This window comes from Podarcis melisellensis, assembly GCF_964234715.1.
Source record: "Podarcis melisellensis genome assembly, chromosome: 1".
NCBI classification, from domain to species: Eukaryota; Metazoa; Chordata; class Lepidosauria; order Squamata; family Lacertidae; genus Podarcis; species Podarcis melisellensis.
In genome coordinates, this window is record NC_138528.1 from 111,967,700 (window position 1) to 111,994,442 (window position 26,743).

Consider the following 26,743-nt stretch of genomic DNA (forward strand, 5'->3'; position numbering starts at 1 on the left):
TTCTGATATAGGAGATAAGAGAGCCATCATGACTAGTAGCCATTTTTCTCACTTAGTATCTGATGTTTAACAGCTGTGGCAAAGGATTCCCCATTGGGAGTGAGGTTTTCTATTGCTTTTTTGATATTTTGTCTTTATCAACCGATGAGGTTTTGTTATATGCTACTTGATTTTGATTTTGTGAGCTTCTTTGAGATAGCAGGATATAAATCACTCAATGAAATAGTCCTGTTCTGGCGATGCATTCCAGAATAATCTCTTGTCGCACACAAGGATCCCCTAGGAAACACCGAAAACCTCCTTCAGAGACAAACTGATATGGGCCACATAAATACACAGAGATGAAAATGTCCTGATAATACCCTACTAAGACAATCTGAACAAAAACCGTGTGTAATTAGAGGAGAAAGCAACAGAAGTTTTGCCTTTCTTAGGTCAGACCTTGTACATAGCCAAGAAACAGTCAACCAAACATACAGGAAAAAGTTTCTCAGAACTACCTAACCAATCAGAGCGCATGCTACTTCAATAAGCACCATGCCACTCAGCTGAGTTTCTATGCACCACCTCCACCTGTCCCCCTCTTGTCTAGTTGACTTAACCCTTAAATTACAAATTGAATTATCCTTGCTGCTGCAGTTCCAACAAAGGGCAACTAGAAAAAACATGGCAGCAGGTAAAAGGCCCATATGAGAAGAAACCAATTTTTCCAGTCTAGGAAACACTGGGCAAATTGTGAGGAGAGGGATAGATGGAGATGGAAAGCAGAAGGGAAAGAAAAGGACTACCTATCCAAGGGCAAGCTTTAGAAATAACTTGCACTTCCTCCCCTCTAGCCCAGAACCTTCTTCGCCTCTTTAAGATTTCATTGTCATTTCATTAGCTTCTCTTTTCCCCCTACTACCTGAGAAACAGGTGCCTTTCAGCAGCACCAACAAGAACTTTTCAGTCTAGTGCTTATATAAAATCGACATTTGGAAAATGGAACACTCACAGTTGAATATTTACTGCAAGAATTCGTAAAGGAGGCAGCTAAGATCACGGAGGCCTCCTGCTGAAGCACGACCAGGCACTTTGCTAGGAGTGGACAATTTAAAACTGTCACTTATATTCTCCCACTTTTCCTCTGCAAATTCACAGCATAACTGGGGCTTTACCAATCCCTTCTTCATACAGTTGGCCTTCGTTTTTACCCACCTCTGAGATCACAGTGAGCATGAGCCACCAGGGAAGGGTCTTTGCTACTGCATGATTAAGCGAAAGTGGGCATTTGCACCACAGCATTTCATATCTTGTGTCTATATAGATACAGATGGAGATTAAAAGGAGACACTCTTCCTATTTGTATGGCTGCTTTTTACTGCACAGTTCCAGGCTTTACAGGCATCCCTTTTGTAAAAAGGTAAAGGGACCCCAGACCATTAGGTCCAGTCTTGACCGACTCTGGGGTTCCGGCGCTCATCTCGCTTTATTGGCCAAGGGAGCCGGCGTACAGCTTCCGGGTCATGTGGCTAGCATGACTAAGCTGCTTCTGGCAAACCTGCTCTGGACTAAGCTGCTTCTGGCAAACCTGCACATGGAAACGCCATTTACCTTCCCACCAGAGCCGTACCTATTTATCTACTTGCACTTTGACGTGCTTTCGAACTGCTAGGTTGACAGGAGCAGGGACCGAGCAACGGGAGCACACCCCATCACGGGGATTCGAACCGCCGACCTTCTGATCGGCAAGTCCTAGGTTCTGTGGTTTAACCCACAGCGCCACCCTTTTGTACTCGTTTGCAAATGTCAGCTCTGTTGCACATCGCTCTGTCCTCCAAAATGTTGCTTCCATGCATCCATTGTATGCAACAAGGTGAGCAGCAACCCCGTCAAATGGGCTGCAATGAAGGGAGGCAGTGCTGGCACAGCAACCCATCCATCTCCACAAGCTGGTTGGCACTCAAATTCTTAATGGTGTTTCATAGTTTGGCATTCGACATGTAGAATGATATCTATCTACTTCCATTCACCTTGTTTTCTTGAAAGTGTAGATATGGCCGGAGTAGAGTCTTGGGATAGGTTTGCCTGTGGGTCTTATAAGAACATAAGACTAAGCCTGCAGGATTGGGCCAGTGGCCCAGCTCGTTTGGCATCCTGTTTTCAGATGCTCAGGGGAAGCCCCCAAAGAGCACTCTCCTCTCTTGCAGTTCACAGAAGCTGGTATTCAGAAGCATATTGTCTTGAACCATGGAGGTAGAACATCATCATTGATAGCCTTACCCTCCATGGGGCTGCTCAATCTTCTTTCAAAGCTATCCAAGTTGGTGTCAGGCGTCAGGGAATCCAATCCCCTCACAGCAGGCTGCCAGGGATAAATAGACAAGGATAGTCTTGCCAATGTCTTTTATTCAATATTAACTGAGAGACGCTCAGAAATGCTGCAGTAATGGCAGTGCTCTGAGTAATCTCCACCCCCCTTTTCTCTCCTCAACCATCAACAGCACCAAACACCTTACTCTGTCCCATGAGACCAGGGCCCTGCAGGATTTAACTTCCTTCCGCAGGGCCTGTAAGACAGAGCTATTCCACCTGGCTTTCAATTTGAACTTAGCTTGATCTTTCATTCCCCTTCCTTCCACCCCCTCCCCTTTTTATGAAGATTACCCTCTCTGCGATCCCACGGCTAATTCTCCCCTGGTCTCCTCGCTGGCCAAAATAGGACTAACTTAGCCAGCTAGCCCTGGTGATCATCTAATATTTATTGGATGGATTTCCCCCAAAATTGATTTTTGGATTCTGAATTTATTGTTATTCATGTTTTATACTGTATTTTATGCTGTTTTTTGTTGCATCAATTAAGTGTTTTAAATTTGTTGTTAGCCGCCCTGAGCCCGGTTTTCTGAACCAGGAAGGGTGGGATATAAATAAAAAATTTTTATTATTATTATTTGTCTCTGAGCCCTTTGCTCGCTGACTTTCAATGCTCACCGGGTTCTGGGAGAAGGGGGTCTAGAATGCTTTCTAGTGAAAACATGTCAGCCAGCTGCTCTGGCTCTGGCTCTGCCTCCTCCTCCTCCACTCCCATTATTTCCCAGCTCTGCCCTTCATCTGCCTCTGAGCTGTGACCTCCCTCAAACCACTGTTGTATTTCTATACTGTCTCCCTCTTCTCTGGAAGGTTCAGGCTGGGGAGACGGTCTCCACCATTCCTCCTCTACCCAGTCCCTGACAGTTGGTGGTCAACAGTCCCTCCTGTGGGATGAATTCCATCGTTTAACTATGAGCTGCATGAGCAGTGCTTTCTGTGGTCTGTCCTGGATCTGCCAAACATCAGCTTCATTGCATGTCCATGAGAACTGGTGTTAGGAGAGAGGGAGAAAAGGTTTTTTCTATTCATTTTCTCCATGCCATGCATAATTTCTTTCTTTCTTTCTTTCTTTCTTTCTTTCTTTCTTTCTTTCTTTCTTTCTTTCTTTCTTTCTTTCTTTCTTTCTTTCTTTCTTTCTCCAAAATGTTTTTATTGATTTTCCAATTTTTAATCAACCACAAAGCAAATGTAATATTTTTTTTTCCAAAAACGGGTTCCCTGCAGTCCATCCTCAATGTGCTCATAGTCTCCTCTTGTTTCTGCACTGTTTTTCCTCATTCTCTTCCTTCCCGCCTGTCTCTCTCTCTTTAAATGTGCTATTTCAACTTTATGTTCATTAAATATATGAGAAGACTAGCAACATATTCCAACAATAGTGAGAGAGGAAGGAAGGAAGGAAGGAAGGAAGGAAGGAAGGAAGGAAGGAAGGAAGGAAGGAAGGAAGGAAGGAAGGAAGAGAGAGAGAGAGAGGAAGGAAGGAAGGAAGGAAGGAAGGAAGGAAGGAAGGAAGGAAGGAAGGAAGGAAGAAAGAAAGAAAGAAAGAAAGAAAGAAAGAAAGAAAGAAAGAAAGAAAGAAAGAAAGAAAGAAAGAAAGAAAGAAAGAAATTGAGCATGGTCAGGTATAAGGTACAGAGAGGAAATGTATTTCAAAAAGCAAAGATATATTTAAAAAATGAAGGAAACTTGTACAAAAGAGGCGATTCCTCTCTTCTGATCTGTCACAAAGAAACTTGAAAGCCTCATTATCACCTCAATCCCTTATCAGAGCAAGGATTGTCCATTGCTCTGGCAGATGACAGGTGTCCTAAAAGGGGGGGGGATAGTCCCAGTGTTCCGCTGTGTTTCCCCTCCACTATACCTCCCCACCCTTCTTTGTAAAGATGTATTTACTTAGAGTATTCTCAATGCAGCCCCTGATACATTTGTTCTTCCTGAACTTGTGCAGCTCATTTCTGATGATATACTGAAAAATCACAATCTACATGACCTAGCTGTTTAGATTAGCGAATATTGCACTTAGCTACACAACACATGATTCACAGATGAATCAAAAGACCACAGGCAACTCTCATTCAGGGATAATGAAGCATGAAATGGTGTTTTAGAATTAAATTTACATCGGGGGAGGGGGATTCAAAACAAAACAAAACAAAACAAATAATTAGCAGGGAAATTGAGGAGCAAAACTACAGAATGTATGAATTCCGAGATTATTAGCATAGAGCACGCAAACTGTTCATCATTTCTTTGATGTCCAATTTACACAGATCTTTATATTTTTAAGCACTCGGGCATTCAGAGCCTCTTTGATAAAATAATAATGAGCTCTTTTGTAGGTCTTGGGCAGCAGGCTGCGTGGCATATGTGTCTAAATCAGTAATAAGTCTCAGAAGCAGAATTATATGTATTCCAGGGTTGTGCCAGGTTGTAACCCAGAGCTTCCTCCTTTACTTTTAACAACCACCGTGCAACATTTGGGTCCCTTGCCCCTGTTCTCCCCTCAGTCCAGCTGCCCACTCTGTTGCCCCATCTGCCAAAGCAAGCAAAACATCATTGTGGGCTCACCAAAAAGGGTGGAAAGGAGGTGGTCGGTGTGACTTGGGAAAGGAGAGAGCGGGAGGAACAGCAATGGCAAATCCTCCATTGTGTTTTTCATCCAGAAGACCCTTTGCTTCATTATGAACCTCTCTGTCTAAGATGCAAAATGTAGGACCCACAAGGGAGGCTCTTCATTTCAGAGGCCACGTGGCTGGCAAGTAGAACGTGTCCCTCAACTGTCCCGATTTATGTCCCATTTTTGAGGGTCGAGACCATGGTCCCAAGAAGAGATGTTTTAGGCATCCCTTTTTTTTGCAGGAAATTCCCTTATTCCAATGCTGTTTCCCGCTGCTTCCAACTGCTATCCCGGATTGTTAAATATCCCATAGACTGCCCCCGGGACAGGTGAGGCTGCTGATCCCTTATTTTCAAGGCTGCTGATCCCTTATTTTCAAATCTGAAAGTTGACAGCTATCGTTTTAGGGCACCACGCTCTCACATGAGCTGGAATGGTAAAGATTAGGGTGAAGTACCAGTTCTGGAATATTCTCCCAGCAACACTCATTTGGCATCTACTTTACTAGGCTGTTAGTCAAACTTTGAATGAAAGCCGCCTTTTACAGATATTTTACCCCATTTCCAGATATTGTTTTGTTTCTTCCATGTAGTCTATTATTATTATTATTATTATTATTATTATTATTATTATTATTATTATTATTATTATTATTATTTGTTGTTGTTGTTGTTGTTGTTGTTGTTGTTGTTTAGTCGTTTAGTCGTGTCCAACTCTTTGTGACCCCATGGACCAGAGCACGCCAGGCACTCCTGTCTTCCACTGCCTCCCGCAGTTTGGTCAGACTCAAGTTTGTAGCTTCGAGAACACTGTCCAACCATCTCGTTCTCTGTCGTCCCCTTCTCCTTGTGCCCTCATTATTACTATTACTATTATTATTAGAATTTATATACTGCCCTATACCCAGGGGTCTCACAGTGGTTCACAGAATAAAATCAAGATACAAAACCACAAAATACCGTATTTTTCGCCCTATAGGACGCACCGTCCCATAAGGCGCACCTAGTTTTTTGGGGGGGAAATAAAGGGGGAAAAATATTTTTCCCCTGGTGCGGGGCTGGGGCGGGGGAGGCCCAAGCTTCCCCCGACCCCAGCCCCCAAACAGGCAGCTCTCTGCAAGCCGTGGGAGCCCAGCGCTGGCTCCCGCTGCTTGCTGAGAGGTCCGCGAAGCCTGGACGCGCTGATCTCAGCGCACCGACCCCTTCGGCATGAAGGCAACTCTCCGCAAGCAGAGGGAGCGCTCCCGCTGCTTGCGGAGAGGTCTGCGAAGCCTGGACGCGCTATTCTCAGCGCGCGCAGGCTTCAGCATGCAGGCAACTCTCCGCAAGCAGTGGGAGCGCTCCGGCTGCTTGCGGAGAGGTCCGCGAAGCTTGGAGAGCAAGAGGGGTCGGTGCGCACCGACCCCTCTCGCTCTCCAGGCTTCAGCGAAAGCCTGCATTTGCCCCATAGGACGCACACACATTTCCCCTTCATTTTTGGAGGGGAAAAGGTGCGTCCTATAGGGCGAAAAATACGGTACACAATAAGAATAAAAACAACAACCCAATTGGTCCCCTCCAAAAAAAAAAAAACATTTTAAAAGGGCATAGGATGTAAATCAGATCAACCAAAGGCCTGGTTAAAAAGGAACGTTTTTGCCTGGTCCCTAAAGGTGTACAATGAAGGCGCCAGGCAAACTTCCCTGGGAGAGCATTCCACAGCCACCGCAGAGAAGGCCCTGTTCTCATGTTGCCACCCTCCGGACATCTCAAGGAGGAGGCACACGAAGGAGGGCCTCAACGTGTGTACGTGTATGTGGGGAGAGGGGCTAGCTCTGCCCATTGGCGTAACCCAGGGGGCAGCTCCCCCCCAGTCAAGTAAATAAACGAAAAGAAGTAGAAACAGTCGGAATATTTGAAATTGAAACGCTCACTGAGGTCATTTGGATGACGTTGTGATGCATTCCAGCGACACAGCTGGCAACCCAACTGAGTGATAGGTGTGGCTTCTGTGAACTGACCAATCGTGTTGCAGGTAGCTCGGTCCTGCCTCCCCGCCCAACATAAATCCTGGCTACATCCATGGCTGTGCCACACACATATTCACTGGCATGCCATTAACAGCACATAACCGTAGCCATGTTGCAGACATGTCAATGAGCTAACATATGAGGCAGAGGGTCAGAGCCTGCCAACCGCTTTTGTATGTGCATTGACTGCATGTATAACACAGCCACCATCCGCAGAGAGAGAACATATTTTATTCCCAACACATTTTTGAGTAAACATCTTATGCAAGGGAAACTGCCTTTACAAACAATTGCAGTAGTTCTAACTGCACACCCTTCTCAATAGGCATTGTAAAATAAATAAAATCAAAAATAAAATCCCATTGCCTCTGAAGATAAGGCAGTGTCCTTGCTTGAAACCACTTCAAAAATTGTGGCTGACTGAAACAAATTTAAAAGATTAACTGCTTTTACGTGTCTCTAAAGACAGCTTCCTGTGAAACATACAACGCAAATAAAAGCGATTTTGTTTTCCTAGGGAGCCACTGTTATCGTTCTGCAACCGTTTCAACCTTTCTTGTTGTTTGTTCAGAAGAAGATTCCACCAACACCCCCGGCTGTGCAAAACAGGAGATCAGTGGGGAGAAGGGTGCTTAAGGTTCCTTTTATTGGCAGAGACCTGCTCCTTCATTATATCTCTGTACATATTGTTCATTTGCAAGGATAATATCCTTGCGACGAGGGTGAATTTCTCTTCTGTGCCATCGAGGCTTTTAATGAAGGATAAATCATTTGAGGAGTCAGGACAGCAAAAGACCTCGATCAATTTATGCATTCATAAGTTAGCCATGGTATTTATGCAGTTCAAGGAATAGACAAATGAAAATCTCATCACAGAAGCGTTTAGGGATGTTACAATATGGGGGGGGGGTTACACCTTCTGCCTTATGTTAGAGAAGCCTCCAGTGATTGAACTATCCAAGCAAACAATATTTAGGTTATGATTCTGGCTTGAAGATAAATCCAATAAAGGCTTGGTGACCCAATGCCTCAGCACCAGAACTGGTTCATCAGCATGGTAGGACCACGTGTTTCCCCAACCTTCAGTTCCTATGGAATGGTGCCTTGCTGTCCTATGGAATGGTGCCTTGCCTATGCCTTCTACCAAGTATAGCTCAGCGCAAGCCCTTTTAACTCTGCAAACTCGTGCAAACGAGAGGTGTACTTTTCAGTAACACAAGAGGAACCTAGCATGCTGCCATATTCTAAGTCAGACAGATTGCTTTCTCCCCCAGCTGTTATCTATGTTGACTAGTAGTGGCTTGTTAAGGATAATGGCTTAATTTCCTGAAATGAGAATGTTTACTTACATTAAATCACTGTGCATTTTTTAACATGTAGTTTTTCTCTTGACAGCAGCTCTCGTGTGATTGGCTGACTGTGAGTCACATGAGAGAGGCATCCCATTCTGTTGCGACTGTTATTCCAGCAACTCGCTCCAAGTATCCACGTCACATAGGACGTCAGCTGTGGGACAGGTGGGTATGGTTTGTGGGGAACAGCCTTGCGGGCCAACTTTGGGACCCATGCCTAAGCAGGCCCATGGGCTGGAAAATCCCCACCAAAGATTAGACAAAGATCAGGCATGGTTTTGGAACATGGGTCCTGCTAAGTGCTGTTTTTCTAGAAAAAGGGGTGCTGGAACTCACAATTATCACCTCCCTCTTTCTCTTAGAATAGCAATGGTGCCCACCTGAGAGGGGCCGGAACTCAGTTCCAGCAAGTTCCAGCTTGGGGGGGCTGGTCCTGCTTCCATATAAACATGCATAAGACCGTGCAACTAGGGCACAGTTCAAACATGGGAACGAGTTCAGGCCTTGCTGAAAACATCAAATACATGCCGCACGCTGGTGTCAGATGAATTGTAGCATGGCCAGAAAATTAGCCTGTAGACAGAGCCCTTGTTTCCATGGGCTCTTGGCAACCCAATTGTCTCCTAATATAAGAGCCCATATTCCTCTCTTAACAATAGCACTCCTCTGTTGCCAAGATGAAGTGCCTTCCTGAATGCACGGCTGCTGTATCTCTTAATTGCCAGCGCTCCACGCAGCTGCTCATTTGAATGATGCACGGCGTGGCCCCACTTCAATGAGTCCTGTTGCTCATTGTTATGTAAGAGTTCACTTCCCCCAAGTTGTGTTAGCACACGGGCGCCCTTCACATTCCACAACTGGGTCAAAACTCTACCTCTGATTAAAAGAATACGGATTAGATTACAACTTTCTCTACTTACCTTTCCTCCTCGCCCCCCCCCCCGGCCCCACCAAGGCTTCTGCCTCTGGCAAATTGCCCACAGCTGCTCTGGAGGTGGCGCAGTTTGTCAACCTCCTGGCACTGCGTGAGCATTATGATTTAGCCTTGACAGAACTATATTAAACAGATAAGGATACAGAACAAGGTTCAAAGCTGGAGAAAATATGGGAGGCAAGGTATTGCTCAAGCAAATAAGAGGCACTTCACACAGGGCCTGAATGAGCACCTTGTTCTTACAGCAAACACACATTTGTCCTCTGTAGAAGACGGTGGCTTTATTTTTATATAATGATAGATCCATCCATATTGGCGCTGTTCTGTGGGAATTGGCAATGCCAGCTGGGGGGAAAGAAAGCTTTTCATTTGTCACAATTCATGTTCTCTCTGGCGGCTTTCATATTGCATACTCCATGGAGATATGTGGCTGCCAAATGCCACAGGTAGCTGTAGGACCTGCAGCATCACGGTTTGCTTGAAGTGGAGGCTACTGGAGTTCTTTCACATCCCCAATGAAGAAGTACAAAGCTGGATCCTTGAGAGGTGTCTGTTTCTGATTATTTAAATGGTCAGTGCTCCCACTCCTGGCTCACCTGTCCTGGACAGCTTGGGAGGAACTAGCCGGGGAACCACCAAAGGGAAGAAAGCTCAGAGTTCAGTGACTGGTAGTAGGACAAGGATGAATGGCCAGAGGGAGAAGATGAGGAAGAGGAAGTGTCAGAAGCTGAAGAGGTTACAGGGCTTAGTGAGCTGGGAGAGTCTGTGGCAGAGAGAAGTCCAGAATCGGAGGCAGAAGCTGAAGCAGGTCAGTGGGAGGATGGAGGTCAAGAGGCAGAGATGAGTTTTGAGGATTTCAGTTGGCTGTGGTGTGATCAAGCACAATGCGGGCTGACAGTTTGGGAAAGGGAAAAATGGGACCCATGCGGAATGTAGTGGTTTGAACCATGGTAGGTTCAGGTTGTATACTGTGAAAATAAACCACCTATCATAGACACCACCACTGTCTCTGCTGTGCCTCATTCCCAAAGGAAACATGAACCCCAGGTAAGCACTTGGAACATCTGCAATCTCACACCATTTAAGACAGTGGTTCTCAACCTTGGGTTCCCAGATGTTTTTGGCCTACAACTCCCATGATCCCTAGCTCACAGGACCAGTGGTCAAGGATGATGGGAGTTGTAGGCCAAAAACATCTGGGGACCCAAGGTTGAGAAAGGCTGATTTAAGAGTTTGGAGTGGCGTGCAACAATATTGCGGCAAATGACTTAACTGGGTATTAGGCAAAATTGCATAGGAAAATGAGTATGTTTGTAGATATAGAATCATAGAGTTGGAAGAGACCACAAGGATCATCTAGTCCAACCCCCTGTGATACAGGAATATTTTACCCAGTGTGGAGCTCGAACCCATGATTAAGAGTCACACTAAAATGCTGGTTGAATTTTGCAATGGTTTTAAAAAGCACTGCACTGGGTTTGGAAATGTGACAAAGTGACCTGGAGATTGGGAGGAGGAGAAAAATGGAAAGTGACTCATAGACCACTCTTCCTACACACACCATGTACAAAGTGTACATACACACAAGCAGAGAGTGCATGTGTCGGCAGCTGATGGCACAATACTGTATTGCTTCTGCATGTAATAGAACGGGGGGGGGGGGGTTGAACATTTTACATTTACAACTTGGAAGTTTAGACAGCCAATCATGTTGGGAGTGGGAGTGGCCCAGGCCTTCAGAAATTTATATACGCAGTTGCTTTGCCCCTGTTGTCCAGTTCTGTTAGTTCAATACAGGTTCTTGCTGTTATCACTGTGTCTTGCCTTGTGGGAACCCACCTACACTTCACCAACTTCCTTCCCAAACCCAGCTAACACAAGGAGAAGAAGAGATGGTCTTCAATAGAGAAGGAAATAGAGGCATAGTCTAGGAGGAGGGAGAGAGGGGAGGAGGAAAACAAGGAAAGTTTAGGTGAGCCATCAGAGACACCTAGACATTTTGGGAAGACAGGGGAGATCAAGATCTAAAGAGCTCTTAACTACACCTATCAAAGACCATTGAATTTAGTGCTAGCAAAAATACTCTTGATCTTCTGACTGCCAATCCCAGAAGCTTCAGATTTTTCTATCCCTCGCACCTTTGCAAGGTGGCAGGCCCTGCGGTGGTGCCAAGGAATATGTCTCTGCCTTGGCTGGCAAATGCCCTTCTTTGTGTGCTCTCAGCCACATGCAGCTCTCCCATACTGAGAGATTGCAAGGTGAATGTGACATGATAGAAACCCCTGCAAGCAGTCGGTCTTTGGATCTCTCCGGTATTTGCTTATGCCTTGGAGTTCAGCTCTGTTTTTTCATCTGCTTTACTTAGAGATAATGGAAGAGACATACACTCAAAGTCTGATCCACGGCTAGTTAGCTATTTTGATGTCTGTAGAGCTGGAGTCCGTTTACACCCAGTGGAGAATTATTATTATTATTTTATTGCCTTTGGTATTTTTGGTACTTTAAACAGACTTCCTTTAAAAAAAAACAATGAGAGAGAATAGAACAGAGCATAGCACGTGCAGAAACAGAAAGGAAAACCTCAAACAACTACTTCTAAAGTTCCCTTTTAGGTGAGATTTTAGGTCACTCAGACATTTATATAAGCAAGTCAGGCATATTTAAAGATCTTGCGAAAGAGGAAGCAGGTAAATGTTTGCTGTGGGGTTTTTCTTTTTGTTCAGTGCTGAAGATCCAGGCTAAGAAATTGAAAAGCCTTGGCTATATAAAAAATGTAAATGTTTGATCAATTTGTTAAATGAAATGCTACTAAGGCTGTTGTCTACTAAGGTCTATCTACTAGGAAGAGTCAATATGGTGCAATGGTTAAAGCATTGGACTAGGACTGGAGTGGCGGGGCCTGGGTTCAAATCCCCTACTCAGCTTTGATGCACACTGAAGTGGCCTTGGGCCAGTCACCATATCTAACAGCCTGACCTACCTCACAGGGTTGTTATGAGGACAAAGGGTTATTGGAAGGACTGCCTTGATGGAAAGGCAGGATATAAATGAAATAAATGAACGGGAAGCAAGTCCCAATAAAACTCAGAGAGAGTGACTTCCAAGAACGTTTTTGTTATTCTTCTTAACTTAGAGTTTATTAGATTTGTTTGGGTCCATAGTAGAATGAAACAAACCCCCAGCTGCTGTAGCATGGGTGCGCAACCAGTGGCCTTTGAGATGTGGACTTCAAAGCCCATTAGCCTCAGGCAACATGGTGCATGGTGAAGGATGGTTGAAACTATAGGTCCCCTGTCTGGTTGGTAGGGTTGCAAGCTAAACTGCAGTACCCACCTTCCTTGCATAACTGTTCTGTATTCAGTGGTCTGTGTTTGTCTGAGCTTGAGTCTGGACTAAGGATTCTTAGCCCCCATGTTCTGATTCAATACATGATATCCAATCACAGAACATTTCAGGATTTGGGCCTCTGCCATTGGCCTTTAACTCTGAGTCATGATTCATAGCTTGGAAGTTTAGACAGCCAATCACGTTGGGAGTGGGAGTGGCCCAGGCCTTCAGAAATGTATAAAAGCAGTTGCTTTACCCCTGTTGTCCAGTTCTGTTAGTTCAATACAGGTTCTTGCTGTTATCACTGTGTCTTGACTCGTGGGAACCCGCATACACTTCACCAATCTTCTTCCCAAACCCAGTTAACACAAGGAGAAGAAGAGATGGTCTTCAATAGAGAAGGAAATAAGGGGATAGACTAGGAGGAGGGAGAGAGGGGAGGAGGAAAACAAGGAAGGTTTAGGTGAGCCACCAGAGAAACCTAGACATTTTGGGAAGACAGGGGAGATCAAGATCTAAAGAGCTCTTAACTATACCTATCAAAGACCATTGAATTTAGTGCTAGCAAAAATACTCTTTATCTTCTGACTGCCAATCCCAGAAGCTTCAGCTCTATATGGTGAAGGAGCTACTTCCAGTACTAGAAAACAGGAATATTGGGACAGCTGGCTTTTGACAAGATGTAATCTCCTGAGTAGGTGCGATGCAGCTCAAAATTAGGTTTAGAGTTAAAAAAAAAACATCAACAGTGAAACAATGGCAAAGTTAATTCACAGCTTTCAACGATGACAGAGGGGCAAGTCAACAGTGTATGAGTGAGAGTTCCTCCGTGAAAAACACATCTGCAGTGCTGGGACATGTTAGCAGTCATCTAGATGAGCTTGAGTTCTCCTAATGGCACTCAAAAATATAGTCGCTGCTCCTCACGAGAACACTCAAGACTGCAAGGTAAGAAATTTTGTAAGGAACATGGGTGATGGAAGTAATCTCTTAAGGCTGGTTCATACCAGCATGTACGTCCCTTGACTTCACTTGATTGCCAGCTGTTGAATGTGTGAACCATTGAAAAGTGTCACAAGTTGACACAAAAATTCCAACTGTTTGACAGTGACAATGGATCATTTATATGGGCTGCATACTCACACACTTGCAGCCAGTGGTGTAGCATGGGGTGCCCTGGGTGCAAAATTCTTAGAGGTGCAAAATTTCAACATCTGGTGCTACCTCAATAAAGCTGTGCACTTTTGTCACTGGGCTCCATTGAAAATGGCTTCTCTGTGTGAACCAGAAAGTGACCTCTCCAGATAACAACTCCTCTTTGGCTCTCCTCTGTGGCTGCAACCTCCTGGGTGATGTGGTCGCTGTTAGGCAGTTGAATGTGCATGCATATTCCCTCTGTTCCATCTGCCTGACCCTGGGCACTGGCAACCCACGCTATGCCACTGCTTGCGGCTGCTGCCATTGGGTCATTAGGATGCCTGCATGGCCCAGTCCCTTTGCATTTGTGTTACTCTTTCCCAAATTCACAAGAATAAAAAGGGAAACTTTCACTCCAGCAAGGGGGAAGCAGTGGGTAGGTTACACAAAGAGGGGGAAATTTAGTGTGTAAGGAGTGGAGGGATTGTTGGAGGAGGGTGTTAGCTTTTTGGGACATAAGACTGAATAAAAACGACATTTCATATGAACTCAGTCTGAAAAGTTGCAAAACTCAAACCGAAGGAGTTTAAGGTGATAGGATGTGGGCACTAGCCACAAAATATGCCACAAGTCACAAAATACTATGTCTTCATTAGCCAGAGGACTTGGAGGAGGATCTCTAACTGAACACTCCATTTTCAATTTTCCAATTTTATGTTGAGATCTTAACATTTCCACATCGAGTTGATTTTTTAAAAAATTACAATTAAAAAAATACACATGAAAATTTATCAGTGAGAAGTGCAAGCAGGTGGACTGGCCACCCCTAGCTTGCTAATATTTTTTCAAACAATTTCCCCTGATATAATGAATGTTAATATTTAATTTCACCAATATATGCATTTTTGGACACCTTAGTTGGTTAGAGAGCTACATTGCAAAATTTGAGGAAGCGTGAATTTTGAAGAGCAGCTTCGTTTTGCTTTCCATATTGTTTTTGAAAATGCAAATCGAGTAGTTGAGCATTAAAATCCAGACCAACCTATATTCCTCTTCCATGCCTAAACAGGAATGTGCTAGCTTCTAAAATGACAATTATTTTCACTACTTTCTCTCCCCCTGCTACCCCACTTTGATATACATACCTATTCATGAAAAATGTATGGCGACATTTAGGTTAACACACATTTATTTATCTTATTTCCAACATTGCATTATGATGTAGGCTTCTTAGCCTCCAAAAACCCATCTGATCATATCTTGTTCATTCTGTAAGTCTATTTCATTCCTGCCACATGCTCGTATCTAAATCACGGTGACCTTATAACAGTAGAAATTCTGTCATTCTTTCACATTTATTTTCCTATATAGTTCATCAGTGGTACAGGCTTATAAGGTTAGCTGGCAAGGAAGGAATCTGAAAGCTATGCTGTTGTTACATCGTTCCTCTCAGGAGCTCAAACCACTGTGTTAGCAGCACTGAAGTGATCTCCCCAGGAGGCAGGCCTGGGCACTGTGTCCTGAGGTGCCCAGATGACAAGACCCCCTTCTTGACCTCACCAATGTGGTCCAAAGGAAAGTAGAGCAATATGTTTGGCATTGGTTTGACTGCAGGAGTTGCCAGAAGGGGGAGTACAAGATGTCATCCAACCATCTTAGAAGCTAGGGGGCATATTCTTAATAGTATCTCAAACCAATGATGAACTGGAAATACTTTGAAGATGGACAAATGTGTATGATGGCACCTTGAAACTAACAATTTAGAAGCCGCCTCCTTTATTTTAGAATAGTGTAAAATTTCATAGGTGGCTGCCTACTTTGTCAGATGCTGAGATGGAACTGGAGAAAGTAGGATGGACCTGTAAGTTGGAAGTTGACCAAGAGGTAACATTCTAAAGCTGTCAAAGCAACAATAATAATGGAAGATGCACAAGTGTGCAAAGAAACTATAGTCTCTGTTCATTCCTCCTACTGATCAAGGCTGAATCTATACAGATATAAAAAACATTGTGAAAATGCTTTTAAAAACATGTAAAATATGTATGGAATTTTCCATTAGCTCATCATCGCTATCTAGTGTCACATTTGTATAATGCACTTAAAACATTATATTTGCAGCTGTATAGCGGAGTCCCAAGTCAAAATTCCGTCCTTCCCACTTCCACTTGACACAGTACCAGACCTCTGCTTATCTGCTGATTGCCCAGCAACATTCTGGCTGCCTTCTAACTCTTCCTCTTCTTGAGAGCTAACAGAGTCTTCCCTGGGAAGGAGGGTCAAGCTGCCCTTTCTCAACTCTGTAAGCCAGCTCTCATCTGCAGAGTCGGTCTCTTGTTAATTTAGCTCAATTTCTGAGTCTGGCTCTTCCCCCTACGGCCTGGGCAGGACCTGTGGGGATGTTTAGGACAATAGGCAAAGAAATATTTGTTAAGTGTTATCCTTCCTTCACTTACTCTAGTGAGTGTAGCAGAGCAAATCCCCTCTATATTCACAGAAGCTAGTTGATTAGATATGTTTGACTCTTTACAAGATGACGAATCCAATCTGGTTTGCCCAGGTGGATTACTCCTGGTGTCCTCTTTTCTCCCTCTTAAAATACAATAAAGACTCACGAGTCTGTCTTTAAAAGTATAACAATAAGTTTACTCACAAATTGTTCACAGTACACATCCTAGAAGGCAAGCTTGAAACTTCTGGTTACAAAGATATAACGTGGCTCACATCCTTTGTGAGGATGGGCCTAAGTGCTGCTGGCTGATAGCCAGAGACTTAACTGAACTGAACTGAATCAAACAGAGCTGAAATCGAACAGAAGGACAAAATGGCAGTGTGACCAGCTTTTTATAGAATCACACTCACCTGCTGAGTCATCTACAAGAGGAACAGGAACTTACTTATCCACCTGTCTCTGTCCCCTCTAGGAAGTAAAGCATGTTGTAATTGACAGCATCTTAAAAAGCAGAGACATCTCCCAGAAGTGAGAGCTGATCACCGAAGACTTGATGCTTTTGAATTATGGTGCTGGAGGAGACTCTTGAGAGTCCCATGGACTGCAAGAAGATCAAACCTATCCATTCTGAAGGAAATTAGCCCTGAGTGCTCACTGGAAGGACAGATCCTGAAGCTGAGGCTTCAGTACCTTGGCCACTGCATGAGAAGAGAAGACTCCTTGGAAAAGACCCTGATGTTGGGAAAGATGGAGGGCACAAGGAGAAGAGGACGACAGAGGACAAGATGGTTGGACAGTGTTCTCGAAGCTACAAACTTGAGTCTGACCAAACTGCGGAAGGCAGTGGAAGACAGGAGTGCCTGGCATGCTCTGGTCCATGGGGTCACAAAGAGTTGGACACGACTAAATGACTAAACAACAACAACAACAATTGACTGTACAGACGCAGGCCTGGCCGGGATGGTCTTGCTGTTATATTCTCTGGGCTTTACAAGGCATGTGAGGCTCACCTGGTATTGTGCAACAGTCACGTCTATCTCCCCAAATAACCCTGTCATTAATTAACAATGCTGAGAGATGTCTGAAGACGCCTAGTCCCCTGACATAACTCTATAACTTCCCAGAGTTCCCCGGGAAGAAGGGTTGGTTTTTAAACCAGCCTGGGAATTGTAGCTCTTGTGAGAGAAATAAGGATCCCCTAACAGCTCTCAGCGGGACGCAGGTGGCGCTGTGGGTTAAAGCCTCAGCGCCTAGTACTTGCCGATCGAAAGGTCGGCGGTTCGAATCCCTGCGGCGGGGTGCGCTCCCGCTGCTCGGTCCCAGCGCCTGCCAACCTAGCAGTTCGAAAGCACCTCCGGGTGAAAGTAGATAAATAGGGACCGCTTACCAGCGGGAAGGTAAACGGCGTTTCCGTGTGCAGCTCTGGCTCGCCAGAGCAGCGATGTCACACTGGCCACGTGACCCGGAAGTGTCTCCGGACAGCGCTGGCCCCTGGCCTCTTAAGTGAGATGGGCGCACAACCCCAGAGTCTGTCAAGACTGGCCCGTACGGGCAGGGGTACCTTTACCTTTACCTTTAACAGCTCTCAGCACCTTTTAAAAAAAACTGCAGTTCCCGGGATTCTTTAGGCTCTTTAAAGTGGTACAATACTGCTTTAAATGCACAGTGCTAATGAGGCATCAATGTTGCTTTTGTAGAATTCAGCAGGGAAGATCATTGGGACAAAACCATCATTATTTGGCTCTGTCTACTCTAGGCTCTGACTCCATCTGCTTTTTGTCTCCCTGCTTTCCATTCTCCCAGTCCCACAAAGGGCGTCAAAAACCATGGTCTATAGCAAACATAAACTAAAACAAACAAGCAACATAATTAATAAAGAAATGTGTTAATCTTTAAGTTGCTGCAAGACCCTCTCTCTCTCTCTCTCTCTCTCTCTCTCTCTCTCTCTCTCTCTCTCTCTCTCTCTCTCTCTCTCTCTCTGGAATTCCATGACTGTAGAATGAAGAAACCTGCCAAAAATGTAAGCTGACCTCGCCTGGCTTTGTGCATGATGAGACCACAAAACTGCTACTTATTTGAGACATCTGTCCCAAATAATGGTCTCCATCCCTTGTCTGTAAGCTTAAACTTTCTAGGACCTTTGTAACTTCAGCAGTGGCCAGAGAACTATATGTGTGTCACGTAAGCTTTCTATTAAGATTAGCATTTGACCTGTGGGATCATTCCCCACAAATGATGAATGGGCCAGTGAGGGGAAAATCCTAACAACTTCTGCTTTCCTCTCAGGTCACCTAGGCAGCTTTGAGAACAAGCTGTTAAGAGGAATAATGCCATCATCTTCGTTCTTACCTAAGCAACACACAGCTGCTGCCTTTGAGACAGAATCAATATAGGATGCCATGATGCTGTTTTTACAACCAGCACCTGTCAAACGGTACAACAAGCAAAAACTTTCCCCTTCTGCCTCTGGAGTCATCAGAGCCACACAGTGTTTTCCAACAGAAAACTAGAGCCTCAAAAAAGAGGAAGGTGTTTTATTTTTTATGTTTATTCTAAAGGATGTTTATTCTAAAGGCTGCACAACATCCCTCTCCCTACAGAGTAGGGGAAGCCTCAGTGTGCTCTCCAGTCAGATGTGACAATCCTACACAGGTCTACTCAGAAGTAAATCCAATTAAAATCAATGAGACTTACTCCCAGGTCAGGCACATCTGTCATTAGAGCTAATGCATGCATAGGAATGAGGCTGCAGTTCTAAGCTCATACCTGGAAGGAGTGCTCTTTTATTTTTATTTTATTTTATTTAGGGGGGAAAGTTGCTGGTACTCACCATGAAAAAAGGGACGCGGGTGGCGCTGTGGTGTAAACCACTGAGCCTAGGGCTTGCCGATCGGAAGGTCGGCGGTTCAGATCCCCACGACAGAGTGAGCTCCCATTGCTCGTCCCAGCGCCTGCCAACCTAGCAGTTCAAAAGCATGTCAAAGTGCAAGTAGATAAATAGGTACCACTCCAGCAGGAAGGTAAACGGTGTTTTCATGCGCTGCTCTGGTTTCGTGAGAAGCAGCTTAGTCATGCTGGTCACATGACCTGGAAAAACTGTCTGCAGACAAACGGTGGCTCCCTTGGCCAGTAAAGCGAGATGAGCGCCGCAACCCCAGAGTCGTCCACGACTGGACTCAACTGTCAGGGGTCCTTTACCTTTTTTTTACTCACCATGAGGTTGTTACAGTTGCCATACTTTTAACCACCAGAAAAGAGCATTGTCTGGAAGTAAGCTCAATTGAATTCAATGGGTCTTACTTTTGAGCCAACCCATTAAGGATTGATGCATGTTAATACTTAGACTCTCTTCTCCACACACACCCAACTGTACTGGGCATCTTGATGGGCCATTAGCTGCTTAATTTACTTTGAAAAGATAATTCTAAAACACAGACATGGCAAAGAAGCAGAAAACACTTCAAACTGAAATCCGCATACCCTGCAACTGTCCCGTTTTAAGCAGGACATCCCAGAATCGCAGGAGCCAATCCTAGCTTCTGTGTGCATCTCAGAATGTCCTTTTTTTTTGAGTTAGTGCTCTGGCGCAAGTCCTTGTGCCAAAAGACACTCACTCTAGAGTAAGCCATCAGGGTCACGCCAGACGATGGCCAGAGCATCTTCTGGTCTGGTGCTCTGACACTCACCAGCAGGATCATGCCCAGTGCTTTTTTTCACGGTCGTACTAAAAGGTATGTAGTACTGCCACCTCTTTTTTGTTGCTAAAAAGTATGACACTTACTGGGACAACCTTGTGATGAGTACTGGCACCTATTTTTCTAGAGGGTGGGGAAGCACTGGTCCTGCCAGTTTGCCAGACCAGAAAGTGCTCTGGCATGACCCTGCTGACGTCCTGAGTTTGCAGGCGAAAATGTTGGTGGGTATGAAATCACACAGTAAACACCCCAAAATGCATAAAATTTTACCCACAGGGGACAATAGTATATTTGAACAACACTGCATTGGGGGGAATCCAAACTGCAAACTTTTTAGCCGGGGCAATTAGAATAAGAACTATTATTTGATTATTGGTGTAAACCTCCAGAATGTATTTTGTATTGTTAAGTTTTCACCTCTATCTTCAGTACAGTGTATTTTCTTTCATTGCTATAGCTAGTGGCTGATGCAAATAAAGATTCTTCTGATTCTGCTGCTGCTACCATGAATGTGGACAGGCCTTTTCTTCTCCTCTTCTCTGGGAGGCCAGGTAAGCCATTTCAGTAAGCCCCTCTAGACTCATCTGCCTGTAGTAGCTGCTGGTACTTCCTTCAGCATTCCAGAACAGGTTTGTGTGTCTCTACATGTGAGAAATGAAATGTTGCCTCTTTTGGAAGGCAATTGGACCTTGACCTCAAAACCACAACTTTCATAAATATTACTATAGGCCTTAAATCCCATGGATTGGGCACTAATAGAGAATAGACTCTTGAGTTCAAACCATGTCCCTTAAACATTCAGGCTTTCTTTTGCCAAAGCCTGAGTTCTAAATAATTATGACCGCTGGCGGCCAACAGCTTTAACAAGATATCAGATCCAACTGTAGGGTACTATTATTTACTATTTGTCCAGATTTATTTGAATCACACTTCTAATTCAAAACCCAGACACTCTGCCAAGGATGTTGGTATGTAGAGAAGAAAGAAGAGTTATCACAATTAAAGGTTAGAGTCTGAACATTTTTCTTTCCCACTTATAATATTTTGCAGTCTCGATGCGCAGGCTAAATAACTCCTAATTAACAAACTGATCAATGGAAAGCAGGACTCTATCTCATTCTCAGAAAGCTGGCCTTCAACCTATCCAAAGCCAAATGGCTTGTTAAACTAAATCACATCAACAGGTTCACGCTGCTAGGAAAGGCAAGCGGGGGGACGGTTATATCTGAAGCTTCGGCGCGAAGACTCACTTTCCCCATAATTATTCTGCTCTTTTCTTATTATCCAGTTGCAACTCCTGCGTATCAAGGAATGCATGCTTCTTATTAGTGCCATGTGGTTCTTCGGAAGAGCTGACAAATAATTCAACAGCTATCGCCGTGCGGAAAGATCACAATGGACACCAACAAGCACGCCCACACAGCAAGGCACCCACTTGCTTATTCTTGCAAGTATGGGAAATTGTGGAAATTGTATCTTGAGTTCAATGAAACGATTTCCAGCGTTTGCATAATGTATACTGCACCACATGGGCCACATTTTCTAGTTGCTGGCTACACGCGCGCGCACACCTCCTTTGTGCACATTTAGTGCAATATGAATAGAACGCTCTCAGATGCACTTGTGCAGACGTCCCATGACTAAAGAAAAGGAATCATTATTTTCTCAGGAGGTGCCAGGAGTTTCTGGCTGAGAGGAGACAGGAGGCAAAGGGGTATTGATCCTCCCGACGCTCTAATTTGGAATAGCAACTTGGAGAACATAGTCTGCTCTGTCACCTCGAGAGAGAGCAACGCAAAGCAGCTTGCATTTGGGTGGTTAGGCCAAAAAACAAAGACGAACATTCACAAAGCCCCAACTGTGAGATGCTCCCAGGAGTGCCAGCTTGGCCCTACTACTGTGGGTGCCTTGGACCATGGATGCCATGCAGCATGCATGGCCCTAGCACTGAAATTTGTGGGTGCTCGGCCCCTTCATGGGGAATTTTGTGGGTGCTCAAAGAGCCAGGGAGTTGGCACCTATGCATACTACTGCTGGAATGTTCCTGAATTGGTAGCTTCATCTGCAGAGTGATAATTCATTGCTAGCAATCCGAGAGAGAGAGTGAGAGAGCGGGGGGAACATTGCTATATGCATACATGTTCATTTCTCAGCACTGCTCAGTGCCCAAACATTCTTCATTGCAGAAGTCTGCATGTGAAATTCTGTGAGGAGACACAGCTCAGGGGAACCAGTAAAGAATGTGCTTCGTGTGAGCATGGTCCTCCAACAATCCCATGTCCCATAACTGTCCCAATAAAATTGGGACATCCTGTTTTTGGAGGCTGTGCTCTCAAGATTGCAGCGCATATCATTCATCTAGGAGCATGGTTCAGAAGATGCACGGCCTGGTTTTTGACCTGAACACGTTGCAGGGTATGCAACCCCCTAACATTGTCATTATAGCATCAGGATTGTTGTGGACTCAGATACCTCTGCATTTGATCTGGTACGCAGGCTGAGACCCTATCTGCCCGCGGACTGCCTTGCCAGAGTGGTGCATGCTCTGGTTATCTCCCGCTTGGACTACTGCAATGCGCTCTATGTGGGACTTTGAAGGTGACCCGGAAACTACGACTAATCCAGAATGCGGCAGCTAGACTGGTGACTGGGAGAAGCCGCCGAGACCACATAACACCAGTCTTGAAAGACCTACATTGGCTCCCAGTATGTTTCCGAGCACAATTCAAAGTGTTGGTGTTGACCTTTAAAGCTCTAAATGTCCCCGGCTCAGTATACCTGAAGGAGCGTCTGCCATCATTCTGCCCGGACACTGAGGTCCAGTGCTGAGGGCCTTCTGGCGGTTCCCTCCCTACAAGAAGCCAAGTTACAGGGAACCAGGCAGAGGGCCTTCTCGGTAGTGGCACCCGCCCTGTGGAACGCCCTCCCACCAGATGCCAAAGAGAACAACAACTACCAGACTTTTAGAAGACATCTGAAGGCAGCTCTGTTTAGGGAAGCTTTTAATGTTTGATGCATTACTTTATTTTAATATTTTGTTGGAAGCCGCCCGGAGTGGCTGGGGAAGCCCAGCCAGATGGACGGGGAATAAATAAATAAATTATTATTATTATTATTATTATTATTATTATTATTAATCACTAGCACTCACCTGATCATGAGGGGACTGTTGCAGGGGAAGTGCTGTGCAACCACTGAGTGTGTACAGAACAGCCAAAGCCTGGAATCCTATGCATACTCACTTGGGAAGAAAACCCCCTGAACTCATCTTTGGATGAAATATATAAGCCTGTAAAGCAGAGCCCTTTGAATTCAGCGGCACACATCTAATGATATTAAGCAGACATTATTTTAAAGAATGTTTTAAATATTGGGAGAGCCAAACTCAGAGAGTTACTGCCGCTACGTATCATTCCTTCGGTTCTAAACACCCCATCTTGCCATTTAAGGTTTTATGCAGTCAGTTTATGAGATGCCAAGGGCAGGTACGGGCTCATTTGCTCTGCGCAGTAAAAATGTAAGACAAATCCTCGCAAAAAGCTTAGTGTTGTTATAACTAGGAATCAGAAGGAGTTCAAACGCTACGTTCGCTTTCCAAATGGACCTCCAATAAAACAGAGCAATAGCTGCAGCCAGTCCCCAGAAAAACCTGTGGGCGCACATAACACCTGCGCTTTTGATCATTATGTACTGCAGTTGCTAATAAATTTAATGAGCCTTCAGGCCGGCAACGGCCCTTATAAACCGCATCCCTTGGTGGCTGTTGGCATGCAGTAAGTCACCGGTGGGAAGAGGGGTATGCTGGCTCACCACATTGCAAAAGTCTTCATACTGTTGGAGGGACATGCACAGAAACCACCCAGACTGTCTATGTGAACTGCTGCCCACAAAGACCACATTTTATTTATTTATTGAATTTATATACCGCCCTATACCCAGGGGTCTTAGGGCGGTTCACAGAACAAAATCAAAATATAAAACCACAAAATATATAATAAAAATAAAAACATCAACCCAATAGACTCCCCCCCCCCCATAAACACATTTTTAAAGGGCATAGGATGTAAATCAAACCAACCAAAGGTCTGGTTAAAAAGGTGTATAATGAAGATGCCAGGCAAACTGCCCAGGGGAGAGCATTCCACAGATGGGGAGCCACTACAGAGAAGGCCCTGTTCTCATGTTGCCACCCTCCGGACATCTTGTGGAAGGAGACACACAAAGAAGGGCCTCAGAAGATGATCTCAGGGTCCGGGTAGGTTCATATGGAAAGAGACGGTCCTTGAGGTATTGCAGTCCTGAGCCATTTAAGGCTTTATAGGTCAAAAGCAGCACTTTGAATTGGGCCCAGAAACTATTTGGTAGCCAGTGCAGTCAGATCAGGATCGGTGTAATATGCTGAAACCGTCTTGCTCTGGTGAGCATCCTGGCCGCTGAATTCTGCACATGCTCAGCACTTTAAAAGGATCCCCTTGTGCATGCCTAAGTAGCTCTCATGTGCACACGCTCCCCCTCCTATTTATCTGAACACAAGTTCTGAGTGTAAACAATATTTCATAGAATTATAGAGTTGGGAGGGACCCCAAGGGTCATCTAGTCCAACCCCCTGAAATGCAAGAATCTCAGCTAAAGCATCCATGACAGGTGGCCATCCAACCTCTGCTAAAAAACCTCCAAGGAAGGCGAGTCCACCACCTCCTGAGGGAAACTGTTCCACTGTTGAACAGCTCTTACTGTCAGAAAGTTTTTCCGTATGTTTAGTCGGAATCTCCTTTCTTGTAACTTGAAGCCCTTGGTTTGAGTCCTACCCTCCAGAGCAGGAGAAAACAAGCTTGCTCCCTTTTCCATGTGACAGCCTTTGAGACATTTGAAGATGGCTATCATAGCTCCTCTCAGTCTCCTCTTTTCCAGGCTAAACATACCCAGCTACTTCACCCATTCCTCATAAGGCTTGGTTTCCAGGCCCTTGATCATCTTGGTTGCCCTCCTCTGCACACATTCCAGTTGTCAACATTTGCTCAGCTGGGCAACACAGCTGATGACACAAGTGGCTGTCCTTCTAAGCCAGTGATGGCCAAACCTGGCCCTCCAGCTGTTTTGGGACTACAATTTCCATCACCCCTGACCAGTGGTTCTGTTACCTAGGGATGATGGGAGTTGTAGTCCCAAAACAGCTGCAGGGCCAAGTTTGGCCATCACTGTTCTAAGCCCTATCTGTTGTGCTCTGGCTCTGGACAAATGCCAGATCCTGAACTGAATGAGGCCAATTCAGGCCAATCTGGGATATTTCTGGAATGGGTCCAAGCAGCCCCAGATTGGGTCAAGTCTACTCAGAGTGACCCAGAGCCATTTTCTGTGCATTTCCCTATCTATGTCCTTAACAAGGTAAAAGCAACAGTGAAGCAGGCAGTCTTCACTCACAAACACCACAGCTTATGAGTCATAGGACCTCACAGTACAGAGCCCTTGAAATAGACAGGGAATCTTGGAACCAGGCTCCTAAATAGTCATTCTGGACACACAAGAGGCTGAAATATGAGGTGAGGGGGGCGGGAGGAATCTTTATCCCATCTTCTCCCAAAATGACTCAAGGCAGCTAACTAGAATAATATGATTAAATTTTAAAACAATGCAACAATGAAAACAAGAGCAGCAACTAAAAACCAAAAATAGCCAATGTCATTGAGCCAGCAAGTGAAAAGCTTTAAAACAACAATAAATTAGAAGAAAGGCTTTAGTTAAACTGCTCACAGAAGGAACTGTGAGAACAAGCTTTCGGAGGTACTCAGGGCAGTGAATGTAAAAGGATTAGGCCCAGTGCTATTCTTCTGGAACTCACCATTAACACCTCCCTTGTTCTCTTATCATGGCAATGGCACCCGCCTGAGAGGGGCCAGAACTGAGTTCCAGTGAGTTCCAGCTGAATAAAAGTCCTAATTGGGCCATATTTAGTGCCTTGTGAAGGACGATGGTCTTAGAACAAGATGGCAAATTATGGTGGACTCCACACAAGAATGGAACAGAAAAGGATGAACCTGTTCCTTGAGATGTCTGGGTGATTCTTTGGCGAAAGCCAAATGTTTTAAAAATGTGATTTAAGAGCATGGTGTGGATGAAGCCTGAAGTAAAACTAGTCATATTAATTGCAATTCACGTGGATTTTTTGTTAAGTAAATATCAGCCCAGGAGAAGCCAGAGCACATTTGGAAATACGTGGAGTAGGGACGGTAGGTTTTGCTCTGGCTTTCCCACACTCACCATGGTTCAGCCAAGCCCTTCTTCTTAGCTGACATTTGCCTTGCAAGGGAAGCCTGTGAAGGAAGCCTCCATTGGAGCCAACGGGAGCTCCATTTGGACACCTGCTTCAGAGAGGAGGTTCTGAGTTTTGTCAGTAACGCTGGCATGGCTAATGGTCAGGGACGATAGCAGCACCATTTGGAGGGCACCACTTTGTCTACCCCTGGATTAGACTGACTGGCAGGTGGGTTCAGACACAATCCAGAAAAGGAGAGACTTCTGTACAGAAAATTTCATTGGCTGTTTCTTGATAGCTCACGATCAACGGTCAGACCTGGGAGCCTTCAGGAACTTTGATTATCTTCCATGTCAATGTTAGGGCTGCCATATTTCAAAAGGTGAAGATCTGGACACAAAGGTTGTTCAGCTCTTTTCTTCTTCTTCTTCTTCTTCTTCTTCTTCTTCTTCTTCTTCTTCTTCTTCTTCTTCTTCTTCTTCTTCTCCTCAAAATCTGAAGAAGAAGAAGAAGAAGAAGAAGAAGAAGAAGAAGAAGAAGAAGAAGTTGTTTTTGAGCTATTGTTAGGAAAATTTGCCAAAATCTACACTACTGACATGGGTTACCATACGTCCAGATTTTCCTG

At 44.8% G+C, this 26,743-nt stretch overlaps 1 long non-coding RNA gene across 1 annotated transcript in view; it reads right to left on the reverse strand.

The window, feature by feature from the left end:
* LOC309363683 overlaps positions 1–26,743 on the reverse strand; it is a 365,021-nt gene that overhangs the window by 152,243 nt on the left and 186,035 nt on the right. The window lies entirely within an intron of this gene.